Source organism: Pongo abelii, chromosome 2 (assembly GCF_028885655.2).
Source record: "Pongo abelii isolate AG06213 chromosome 2, NHGRI_mPonAbe1-v2.0_pri, whole genome shotgun sequence".
Taxonomy (NCBI): domain Eukaryota; kingdom Metazoa; phylum Chordata; class Mammalia; order Primates; family Hominidae; genus Pongo; species Pongo abelii.
Genome location: NC_085928.1, coordinates 126,531,643 through 126,545,205, shown reverse-complemented (window position 1 = coordinate 126,545,205; position 13,563 = coordinate 126,531,643).

Sequence of the window (13,563 nt, the reverse complement as noted above, 5' to 3'; positions counted from 1 at the left end):
TTTATTTTTCTCCATTGTGCTAACCATCAAATGAAATGCATTCACTTGTGAATTTGTTCATTGCCTGTCACTTTCTGTTAGAATGGATATAAGAGCTGTGTTTTATTCACTGCTGTATCCCTAGAGCTTAGAACAAAGTCTAGCACAAAAGGGGTACTCCATAAATATTTGTTGAATGAATAAATGAATGCAGCTTGTTTGTTTGTTTGTTTGTTTGAGACAGGTCTTGATCTGTCGTCCAGGCTGGACTGCAGTGGTGCAATCACGACTCACTGCAGCCTCAATATCCACAGCTCAAGTGATTCTCCCACTTCAGCCTCCTGAATAGCTGGGACTACAGGCACGTGCCACCACATCAGGCTAATTTTTAAATTTTTTTGTGGTGACAGGGTCTTCCTATGTTGCACAGGCTGGTCTTGAACTCCTGATTTCAACAGATCCTCCCACCTTGGCCTCCCAAAACATTGGGTTATAGGCATGAACCACCATGCCTGGCCACTAATGCAGTTTAAATATTAGGAGATTTGTTATATAATATTACAAGAAGTTAAGAGGTAATTTTCCACAAGCCTGTCTCAGTTGTTCAATGGTGTCATCAAAGACCTTCCACTATGCCATCTTCAGGGTGCTGGCTCCTGTCATATGGGTTGCTTCAAGGTTGCAAAATGGCTGCTGCAGTTCTAACCATCACAGTCACTCACAAATATTTGCATGCAATCATTCAGTTAGTAAGTAAATTTTATGAGACAGTACTAAGTACCAGGCATTATTGTAAGCATGGGAACATAACCATAAACCAAACAGAGGAAGTCACAACTCTCATGAAGCGAGCCGGGCTGGACTACAGTGGCACAATCACAACTCACTGCAGCTATGACCTCCCAGGCTCAAGCCATCCTCTTGCCCCAGTCTGCCGAGTAGTTGGAATTGCAGGTGTGCACCATCCTGCCTGGCTAACTTTTGTGTTTTTTGTGGAGACGAGATCCAACTATGTTGACCAAGCTGGTCTGGAACTTCTGGACTCAAGCAATGCGCCCACCTCAACCTCTCAAAGTGCTGGGATTTCAAGCATGATCCACTGTACCTGGCCCCTTTATATAACTTTTAGTCATGAAGAAAAATATTTCTCTGAAGCCACCAAGCTTCGTTCATGGGTCAGCATTACGTCACATGACTAACTCTCCTTATAAAGGAAGCTGGGAAAGCACGTCTCCAAAATTTTCAGCCTCTATCATGACAGGTGGTCGTGATAGAGGAAAGAAGAAGTAAAGGGAACAGCTGCTGGAGAGGCAACCAACGTTTGCTATAAATCATGCTAAGCAAAGGTAGTCATTCAGTATCTGCTTTTTGGGAAAGTATTAAGGTTGACCATTATTGCCCTGTGGTTGAAATTTAATATTTCTCTCTGAAGGTTTTTGCTTTCTAAGTTTCTGTCACTTATTCTAACAGGCTTAATCATGCAGCAGCTCCAACATTCTAACAAACATGCTTTGGAAATTCACCAAGAAATGCTGGCTTGCTCCCAGGACTAAGTGATGGCATTTAATTTGCTCACCTGGAAAGAAGGACAATTCCAGAAAAGACCATTTCTTCTTGTATTACTTATTGGTCAATCAGCAACCTTTAAGCCAAAGCTGTGAATATATACAATGTGGCAGCCTTCTCTATGTGTTCTTCAGGACCAAGCCTCAGTTTCAAACTTCTTTTGTCCAGTGTAACTGCAAGACCCACTTTAGACTCTTCACTTTGCTTCTCCGTGGGCAATAAAGCAGCAGTTCCATCACCAATGTCCAAACATCAAATGAGAAGTGATGTTTCAGTATAAGGTACTGTCTGAAAAGAAGAGAAAGAGGCAGCTTTTCTGACAGAGCCGTTCACACTTTTCCTGCACAGCTGGGAGACATTAGCTGAATTTCCCCAGACTCGTCTGCTTTCTGGCACGGTAAGTTAAAAACCCTGAGAGCCTCCAAGGTAAGCTGAATTTCTATCATACACATTTAGCAGCTAAATCACCAAAAGTCACTTTCAAAAATTCACGCAAAGCTGCATCTTTATCCAAGGTCAAGAGTTCAGCAGAAGTTAGCAAAAAGGGGATTGTGGGCAGGAGGCAAGAAAAGGGAGAGAAAATATCAATAGATTATCTCTGTTTGAAAGCTGCTTTTATTTTGAGGAACTTTGTGCTCAGAAAAGTAGATAGAAGATAGTTCTGCAATAAATAGTATGCGACATATATGAAAAGAATAAATAATATTTCAATGTATGTCAACTTCCATTTCTGCCACCAGATTAAGGAGATGGGAAGAGCATTAAAAGAGCCATAGGCCTGGCGCGGTGGTTCATGCCTGTAATTCCAGCACTTTGGGAGGCCAGTGTGGGCGGATCACCTGAGGTCAGGAGTTTGAGACCAGCCTGGCCAACATAGTGAAACTCCATCTCTATTAAAAATACAAAAACTTAGCCAGGTGTGGTGTTGGGCACCTGTAATCCCAGCTACTTGGGAGGCTGAGGCAGAAGAATCTCTTGAACCCAGGAGGTGGAGATTGCAGTGGGCCAAGATCATGCCACTGCACTCCAGTCCCACATCATGAATAATTAACAGTGAGATTTTGAACATGTCATTTAGCCATGGGGCTCAAAGTCCTGTTCCCTTCACTTTCATGGGAATTTAGTTATGAAAAATTCTATTTCCCCAGGTATTTTGTGATCTATTATCAGCTTTTGACATAGATAAGGACAATCTCTGGGTTTTTTGTTTACATTCTGCCTTATTCCACAAGGAATCTCAGGCTGCTCTGTGGGCCAACTTACATGACTTTGGTGTAGATCTCAGATTTTAAATGTTTATCTAAATCAATATGGCAATACCAGAATGGATTTTGAAAGAGTCAATTCTAATTTTAAATGGCTTAAAACCAGACTGCACCTAAACATTTTTATTTATAATTTGTGCCTAAATAATTTATTCTGGCTCAAAAGATCTATATATTTTCTCCTATATATGCCCCAACATATATATAAACATAGAGACAAGCATCCTTTCCTATGTTGATGATGTAATCTTACTATTATAAGAACGTCCTCAAGAAAAATGGAACCTGCTGGCAAATTTCCAATTTGAATTTAAAGAAAAAAAGAATCTTATCACAAAGAGATGATACCTTTTGCATTTAGATCTGTGGTTTTCTGAGCAGGGGGATCTCTGGAGCAGGGCTAAAGAGAGACAGAGAAGACGCAAGTGGTTGTGGCTCCAGCCTCACCCCATCCTGAAAGAGGAGTGTTTTTGTTTGGTCTTGTTTTTATTTATTAGACTTCTACACAAGTGTTATTCAAAAAAAGGAACTCACTGATTTTAAAAAATCTGATCTAGGTGAAAAGAGGCAAAACCAGGAGCCAATGGATTGAATCTAGCCCATGGAATTTTTTTGTCCCGTAATACATCATTAAAATGTTTAGATGTGTTGCCAATATTTAATTATTTTACATAAAAATCTGGATTTCTGGGTCTCTTGACAATTGGGGAGGACTGAAAACACTGAGATGCATTCCCACACAATGAACTGGAGCTGTGTATTGGCTGCCCAGCTTTAGAAAGTCACACACTTTCTAATTCACTATGTCCTTGCTACTCCCTAGTTTTTATCCACCTAATTGTATTCACACATTTATTTCACTTGTCTCACACTTTGGGGGAATTCTGGGAGGTGACCCTAATATACATGTATCTCAACACCAGTACATTCTGGTATGTTGACTGGGATGTGCTCCTACTTAAAATTAAACTTCTGAGTTAGCCACATTGAGTCTATGGGAGAAAATTCAGTAGCTTCAACCAAGGGTTTGTTTCAGCATTTGAACAGATCCATGGACTTTGCCCTGCCTTAGCTGCTTTGAAGCATTTTATGAAGAGGAGCTGGTTCCATCTGGGCATAACTTCAAGTAGAACTAGGAGGCTGTCAGTTTTCTCATAATCTCTAAAGAGGTTTGATTGCAAATCTGCCTTTAAACAACAGCTCAGAGATTCTTCACCCTTCTACATTCTACAGCAATCTCAGACAGAATTATAGCCAAGAGGAGACATACTGGAAGGTTGTCTAAAGCAGTGCTTTTCAAACTTGTTTTTACTACAACATGCAGTAAGGGATGTATTCAGCCACAGGTATACACACTTCCACATGCATGCACACACACTCATATACACACACACACAAGTTTGATGTTATAGTACTTACCCTTAACACAAATACTCTATTTGTATACATGTACATATGAATGCATATGAAATCTATTGTTTCATTTTTTAAAGTGCAGTTTGTAACCTACTATCTAGATCTCACAAATTCTAGGTCATAATTTGCAGTTTGGAAAACATAGGTTTAAAGAACACGCTGTTAATTCATCTCCTAGATTTTTAAAGTTCTCTCTTCATATTAGCTAAATTATAAAAACATGCCTATATAATATTATTTTAGTTCGCTATGGACCTGCATCTCTGAATTATGAACTAATATATTACTCTTGCTTTTCATCAGGTGCTGTGATAAGAAATGGCCATTTTCTTGCCAAGTGTCCCTTGTAGGGCAATATACCTTTATAGTGTGACATACTGTGTTCTCTTGGAATTCAAGAAAAGTTGATTTTCCTGACTCATATGTAATCTACTAGATAATCATTATTGAATCACATTTTTTATTTCCCATTTTACCGTAACTTTTAGCAAACTTAAAACTTTAGTACTTGCTTGTTGTAGCTTTTCTTCACCTAGATTCTCCAGTCTGATTATTTCTTTCTCCATGTCTGCAATCTAACGGCCTTTGCTTTCATCATTTCTCATCTAAATTACTACAATAGTTTCTAGCCACTTTCCCTGCCTCCTCTCATTCTAATCCTTATTCCACACTGCTGTGGAATGATTTAAGACACAAATGTGATGACCTAAAAATAAAAGATTATTCCCCTGCTTCAAATTCTTCCATGGACCTCCTTGAGCATCACTTTCAAGTGCTGTGGCTTGCACATAAGGATTTTTCTGGAAACTAGGTTAGATAAATATTGCTTATGTAATATTAACATTTGTACTTCTCAAAAAACTTTGATAGAAAAAAGAAAAACATCTAAAGGGCCAATAAAGAATGTTGATCAAATGATTGTGATATGATTTTTGGTATGCACATACGGAAGTTTAAAATGATGCCTATATATCTAGGAATATTCTTATCTATTCAACGAAAGAGAAAAGTCTACACATGGATCTTAAACTGGCAACTCAAAAGCCAGATTCATCCCTCCAACAGTTTAGCTTTTCATGAACAATGTTTTAGATATTGGATATCTTTAGATGGGCACCTGGTTTCTAGTTCACCACTCTCAAGCTTCCTACACATAGTTCATCACATTCATTTTAGTTACCTGCCAGATCCCTAGTGGCTTCAGAATTTATCATTTTTGTTAGAAAGTTGAAAGGTTCAAGAGAGGTTTTCTCACCATAATCTGTTCTTCTCCCAAATGCTGGTTTCGCTTCTACTTTTTGTATCCTTTCCAGGTTTAATTCTGAAAGTATCTGAAATCCTAAAGATAACAGAGTTGTCTTCCTATCAGTTCAGGAAAAAAGAAAAACAAAAAAACCTTAGGTAAAGTTTTGAAAAAGGCATCTCTGATGAAGTGGCATTTAAGCTGAGAAATGAAGAATGAGGAGGAATGGTCTATGCAAAGAAACAAAGGATATGCTAAGAGAGGTAACAGCAAGGGCAAAGGACCTGAGACAGAAAAGAGGTTGGTGTGTTAGGTCAATGTGAGCTAGACTTAGTAAGAAACAGAAGGAACTGGTAGCATGTTAAAAATCACTGCCAAGGCTGGGAACATGAAGCACTCCATAGGCCATGATAAGGGGTCTAGATTTTGTTCAACATGCAATAGAAACCCTTCAATACTTTTGGGTAAGGAGTAATTGGTATGATTTCAGTTTTTTAAAGATTATTCTGCTGCCGTGCAGTGAATGGCTTGCACAGGGCTAATAAAGGAAGCTAGGAGACCTTCTAGGAGGCTACTGCAATAGAATAGGTGAAGGATGATGGTGGCTTGAGCTAGGTGACAGTGGTGGAGGTGGAAAAAGTAGATGGACTTGACATATATTCTAGAATATAAATTGTAGGAATTGCTGATTGGCTACATGTGAAGGTGATATTTAAAAAAGGACTAAAGGATGTTTCCTTGGTTTCAGGTATTATTAACTGAGTGGATGATGGTAACATTTACCATGAGAAAACTGAGGAAGGATGAAGGTGTGTGGCAATTGTGGCCAGGAAGCAGGGGACAGCCACGGCTAAGCATTTTATTCTAAGCATGTTCAGTCTGAAATCTATCAGTCATCAGATAGATGGGATTTAGGGGAGAATTTCTAGTCTTGAAACACAGATTTTACAACAGATAAAGACAATTTTGAACCTTAGTCAGAGAGTATAAATAGGAAAACAAAAGGAGGAACTCAATCCAAGATCAGTGAAACTACAACAGTAAGAGTTGGAGTAAAGGAGGGAGAGCCAGCAAATACTACTGAGAAAGCACAGCCAAGAAACAAAGAAGAAAATAAGAAGACTGTGGTGCCACCAAAAACATCTAGAAGGAAAAGTTGTTAACCTTACTGAATAATGCTGAAAAGTTAAGGTAAGATTTGCATAGGATTTTGCAAACTGAAGGTGGTTGGTGAGTAGTAGAATGGAAGCCAAATAGAAACGGGGTTGAGGAGAAAATGTTAAGTGAAAAACTGGTGATGGCATATGTAGGGATAAACTGAGCTTCTCAATGAGTAGCTTTGCATATCTGCGTGGGCTCCTTGGGTAGCTTAAAGCATTATGAAAATATAAAGTTGGAGAACATCGTTTTACTATGTATTTACCATGAGGGTGCCTTTCAGTTTGAAGTCACGTTTTTCTCTTGGTTCAGTTGCTGCTAATGTTTTTCATCCAGCTATTCTTCTCAAAGACAGTTTTATAACTTGGCTGAGATCATTCTGCTTGTCGATAAACTTCAGGGCCTGAGGTTATCTCAAGATGGTATGTTGGAGTCTGTACAAGTTTCATTTATTTAAAACTTGGACTTGGTAAAAGAATCTCTTGAGATTTAACACCTCGCTCCCCTGGCAGGCTTGGGGAGGGGGAAAAAATCATACACAGCAAGTATCATTTACACCATTCTAACACATTCATAGCACTCTTACCAAATCCTAATGAAGGAAGAAAGAATGTACATGCAATAGGGAAGTTTGATAAATGAGAACTATACAGTTATTTTAAGAATGTATAAACAAATGAGAAAGGGAATGCTACTGACCAAAATAAACAATGTTCATTTTTTTATCTTGAAGAGATGTAAGTATTTAGAATGTCAAGATCTAAAAATAAAATGGATTCTGTACCTCTAAACAAGAGAAAATACTATTATTTTGTACCTTTCAGTATCTAAGCAACTATTCTCTTCTCTGAAAGTGATGCATGAATCACACTGGCCAGTAGAGTTGTAATGGTTAGACTTTTAATATTCCTCATTTTAGAAATTTGGATCTAGCCAGAACATTGCAATTTATCCAAATGCAAATTAAGTCCATTTTAAGATAAGGGAAGAAATTTGTATCTTGATCCTCGACTACCCTATTGTAGAATCACAGGAACTTCAACTGGAAGAAATCCTAGACATATCTAATCCAAGTTCCTACCTAAAGAGTAGACGTCATCCCAATTCTGTGTGAAAATCTTCATGATGGAGCACTCATTACCTCATAGAGATTTTGAGCAGATCTCACTGATAGACAGTTTGCTATTATTTCACTAATAATGTTGTCTGTACAGGCATCACAAAACTCAGATATTTAAAGGGAACTATAAAGTCTCTCCATTAAAATGCTTCCTCTTCAGTGCAAATAAAGATGACAAATAATTGTTATCATTTTTGAATGTTTACATGCCTATGGAAATTATTTCACATGTTTATTCTCACTTAATATTTACAATAATATTCTGAAATGTACAAGAGGGCAGGTCTCCAGATGACAGATCATGTTGGCTGACCCAGATCTTCCCTCTCTTGCATTCTTCTCCCAAATGCTGGTTTTGTTTCTGCTTTTTGTATCCTTTCCAGGTTTAATTCTAAAAGTATCTGAAATCCTAAAGATAACAGAGTTGTCTTCCTATCAGTTCAGGAAAAAAGAAAAACAAAAAAACCTTAGGTAAAGTTTTGAAAAAGGCATCTCTGATGAAGTGGCATTTAAGCTGAGAAATGAAGAATGAGGCAGAATGTACTGAGAATTCAACATCCTGAGATAACGAGGAAATGCCCAGAACAACCCAAACTGTGTCCTCGTTTCTCCTAGCATAGCATGTTCTGCAATGCTTGAGTTCAGCATGCCAAATGTCACCCAGGGTATATAAACCCGGGGCAGCATGCTTTTCAGGGTCCCTCAGTTGTGATGCAACATGGGGCAAGCACACACGGAACTCTATCCACTCTGGGCAGCTTTCCTGAGCCTTACGAAACTGGCTTGCTCTGGTTCTTAGGCTTCTGTTTATCCTTGCTGCCTATAATAAATCTGTAATAAAATAATAATCTACTTTGTCCTACTTGTACATGTATTCTGTCTCATCAGACTTAAGCAATTTGTAGACAGCCTTTGCAATGTGGGTGTGTTCAGCTTTGTTAGTGCCATCTTTCTTGCCTGTTCTCCAGCTAAAGAGGATATCAAACCAAATACTTTGTTTCCCAGCCTCTCTTACAGCTAGAAGTGGCCGTGGAATTCCATTTTGGCTACGGAGGCATAGAAGAACATCAGCTAGAGAGATTCTTGGAAACACTTTTTCTTCCTTTGAAGAGAGACATGTTTGGAGGGTTGTCTCTCTGTCTTACACCCCCACCTGCTCTCACTTCTTCCAGATTTTGGACTTGAAATTATGAAAATGAGATTTCTGGAGCCACTACTGCCATTTTCAACAGTGGAGGTAAAGTCAGGAAAATCACAGAGAACCTAGAATCCTCACATTGTGGAACCACCAGATTAACCCTAAACCATGTACTTCTAGATTTCTCATTAAGTAAATAAGTGACGTCTTTGTGAACTGAGCCAAATTACCTGGCTTTTCCATTACCTGAAGCTATAATTATACTAATTGATATAGTAGGCAATGTTATTATCTTTGTTTCATATGTGAGGAAACAGAACAAAGAAATAAAGTAAAAATATTCCAAGACTGCATGGAGGGCAAAGAGCAGATCCATGACTCAAGCTTACATAGTCTCAGAACAAACATAATCTCCTCCAGTTTGTTGAATCAATTTTCATGTATTGTGTTTTTCAGATCCGGCATTATGCTGAATAGCCATGTGTTGTCATATTTGGTTTTCTCAATATCTCTCCTAAGTGAGGTTGTTAAAGCCAAGCACAGTCACTCCTAAATCAAAGTGGTGTAGAGAGTAGCAGACATTAACTACCTTGTTCTGATTACTTACATGAACACAGGCTGGAATCCTATGAGCTTTTTACTCAGTCTCATCACCCTCATATCAACTCATGTTAAGCTTTATTTTGGCCAGGTGCAGTGGCTCACACCTGTAATCCCAGCACTTTGGGAGCCTGAGGTGGACATATCACTTGAGCACAGGAATTTGAGACCAGCCTGGGCAACACGGCAAAACCCCATCTCTAAAAAATTTTTTATAATTAACTGGGCATGGTGGCGCGTGCCTGTGATCCCAGCTACTCTGGAGGCTGAGGAGGGAGGATTGATTGAGCCCACGACGTCAAGGCTGCAGTGAGCTGAGATTGCACCACTGCACTCCAGCCTGGGTGACCTTGTCTCAAAAAAAAAAAAAAAAGCTTTATTTTTTTTTCCCCTCAAGTCCTTCTCACTCTTTAATATTTAGATAATGAGAATAACTTTAGAGAATTGAAAGAGGTTGCTGAAGAAGCATTTCCTTTAGTCATTTGCCTTCACACATACATACAAGATAATACATAATTCTTTCCAAGGAAATAATAGTCTCTCAATCTTTAAAGGCACTCAGGCACAGGGATTCCTAATCTCACTTCACTGCTCCAGTGTTTAAAATTTTTATGATATTCATAAACTGTATCAATAAAATATAAGCAGCACAAATGCAGGGAAATTTTTCCCTCTGCTATATCCTTGGCATTTTAGTATAATATTTGGAACATATTAGGCACTCAGTAAACATTGACTGAATGTGAATGAGTCTAAGAAATTCTTTCTTCTATTCAGTTTAAGTTTTATTTCACTATATTTTTTGCAAGTGGAAATCCCAAAAGGAATGGCCTAAGGTACAGATGCTTTGTGAAACCCTGATTAGCAGATGGCTATATCTATGCCTTTAATTTGTTCTCTCTTTAATCCATCATCCAGGGAAAGTTTAATACCATTTTGTACACCACTGATGACACTATTTCCTAAGACATTCCATCTAACCAGTCGTTTTTGGATCTCTAGCTGCTGATCTGTCCAAAACACATACTTGGTCAATGAATATGTCACATGGGATAGAATCAAGAGCTATGTTGGAGCCAGTGAACAGGCTGAATGAGCAAATGAATGAATAAAACCAAGATCTATGCAGTTATAATTTCTGTTTGATCTTCAGTCTTATCTCCTATCACAGGAGGATTTGTTTCTAACCAAACCTTTTGGTATTTTCCTAATACTCACATCTCTTTTTCATGTTCTCCTATTGATGCCCACTGTTTGCATAGAAATCTAAATTAGATCTAAGTTTTCCTTGCCTCCCTTAATAACACATTACTCTTCCTTAACCAATCTTAAAAATTTTCACTATTTTTTAATAGTAAAAAATATTGATCTCCATGAGTAGGTAGTTGCACTGAGATTAGCCAAGGAGTCACTCCTTTATCTCAGATTTCAGAAGATCCTGTAAAAGTGAATCCATTTACTCCTCGCATCACTTTAATCAACTTTCACCACTTTTGTTCAATTATTGTACTTATCTCTCATGGGAAGCCTATCCTAATTTTTGACCCACTTGCTGTGATTAGGAAAACCCTTTAGCCTAAAAGCCAAATCGAGGATGAGAGAAGCATATCTAAAGTACCTAGAGTTATGAAAAGAGCTTGTCAAAACTGAAACTAGGAAGGGATTTAGGAAATAATGAATTATAAAGAGTGTTTGTATTATTTGAAGTGTGCCCTCTTAACTGGTAAAGATGATCTCAGATAAGGAAAACTAAGATGTGGGTTTCTCTGAGAACATACGCAGAGATATTTTATTGCTCTGAATTTAATCTAACCTAATTGAGTGTTGTACCATTTGAGGATCCTCTTCATAAGCAACATTTACAACTTGGTTTGCCTGCCCAGTGGGTGGAAAAATATGTGAACTCTTGACCTAGTTGAAGAAGAACCCAGAGTTTGAAGCTATACATCTAAAGTCTTAAGCTAACAGAAACCCAGGTAACTATGGAAACAAACGATACCCGAACATTGTTCAAATATTACTGGTGCCATTTATCTTTAAGACATTATATGAGTTAAACACCTAGAGGAAAGACAATCATTGCATGCCTTAAGGTTGTGGTTAAATTTCCAACATAAGATAGGTAAAGGGGCTTGTCACAAGAGCCACCACCCAGGACTCCCTGTGCCAGGGAATTACTATAATGAAGTGTTTCCTGGACACTATTTATTAGAAGAATTTCTAACATCCTGACCTATGCTTCCAGGGTTCTGGTGGAAGATTCTATGCCACCCCTAAAAACATAAAACCAAACTCAGACACTTTTACAAAGTGGAAATAAAAGAACGATGAGTCAGGAAAATGACAACGTTCTGTTAAATTTTGGCAGGGAGAATTACAGAAAAATAAAAAGTGAAGAAGGTGTTGGTAACAGCACTTTAAATGTGTTCCTAGTCTTCTTTCAAATAGATCAAAGTTCCAGGGAAATACATATGTTTGCCAGATACAGCTGTCACATATTCTTGGTGGGAATGGAAATTGATGCAACTTCATTGAAGGGAAATTTACCCAAATTCATAAAAATTTAAAATGTGCTTCCCTTTGGCTGAGCAACTTTATTTTTAGTAGTCTATGCAACAGATATCATCTACATTTTCAAAACTGTATATATACTGCTTATAATAATGAAAATTGATAACATGATAAATGCCCATCAGCATAGGACTGGTTAAAGAAATTAAGGTACATTCAAAAAGTGGAATCCTATATGTCCTTAAAAATATGAGTGATAGGAAACAAGCTCCAAATATATTAAGTGAACAAGTAAAATCCATAGCTTTCTCCCACTCTCTTGTATATGCAGTGAATTTTTCTGGAAGATGGCACACAACTGTAACTGCTTCTAGACAGGGAAACTAGGAGACTGGAGGAAGAAGAGGAAGGAAGATTGCATTTCACTATACAACAGTTGAGATTTTTAACATGTTTATGTATTTCTAATTTTTAAAATTAATTTAATAAATGTATGTGTCACCATATTCAGAACTTACCAGAGGAGACACCTCACCATACAATGGTGTCATCAAAACCTCTAAGGGAGAAAGTTTTCAAAGGCCAAAATATCTAGACTCCTGAGGAGCACAGACACTATAAAACAGACAAACTGAGCACATGAGGCAGATTTGTAGGGCCAAGGGCTTCACAGATAAATGAGAGTTTTAGTAATTTTAAATAGAACACAATAGCATTGAAATTCAATAGGTAGCAGAAATCATGCCTACTGTCAAGGGAGACAAGTTTGTCACTCATTTGCCATTAAGTCCATGATGAAAACTAAATATTAGTCAAGTTACCATAGTTTTTTGCAAACTATTCCCTGAGGTATTAATAAAAGAGCTAAAAGAGGGGGCCCAGAGTAATAAAAACCAACCAAACCAAGAAACAAACAACAGCCACAGTTAGTATCAATCATGGAGGGCCTCCTAAAGTAGGGCTACGAATTAGAGCTTTAAGATGGAGAAAAATAGGGGTTGATAGACAGAAAAATAAAGATGTTCAGGCAGGCGGACAATATGGATGACAATACAATGGTAGGGCTAAAAAAAAATCCAGACTTGGAAATAGTCTGACTTAAGCTGAAAAAGTATTAAGAAGAATGAGGAAAGAAGAAAACATTGATGCCAGTTATTGAATAAAAGATTCAGTTCAGATTTTATATGCTAGGCAAAAGGAAGCTACCAGAGATTCTTAAGCAGGTAATTGATAGATTTCCATTTTACAACTTTTATATAGAGGAGAAAAAATACACTTAAAATCACATTCTCAGGCTTCCATTTTAAATCTGCCCTCATTAATGACCTAATATCAGCTATACTATTAAAATCCTAAGAAATCACCAATTTTCTGATGGAAGACATGGTGGGAAACATAGGAGTTTTAAGATTTCCATGGTAATATATTTGGATTTTTCTTCTTAGTAAATCTCAGTTTCCAGAAAATTCACCCTAAAAAAGATTACTCTTAGAATTTTTGTATAACCATTGACAACCTAAAATGTCATGGTCAAGATGTTAGGTTTTACTGGTATTAACTCATCTTT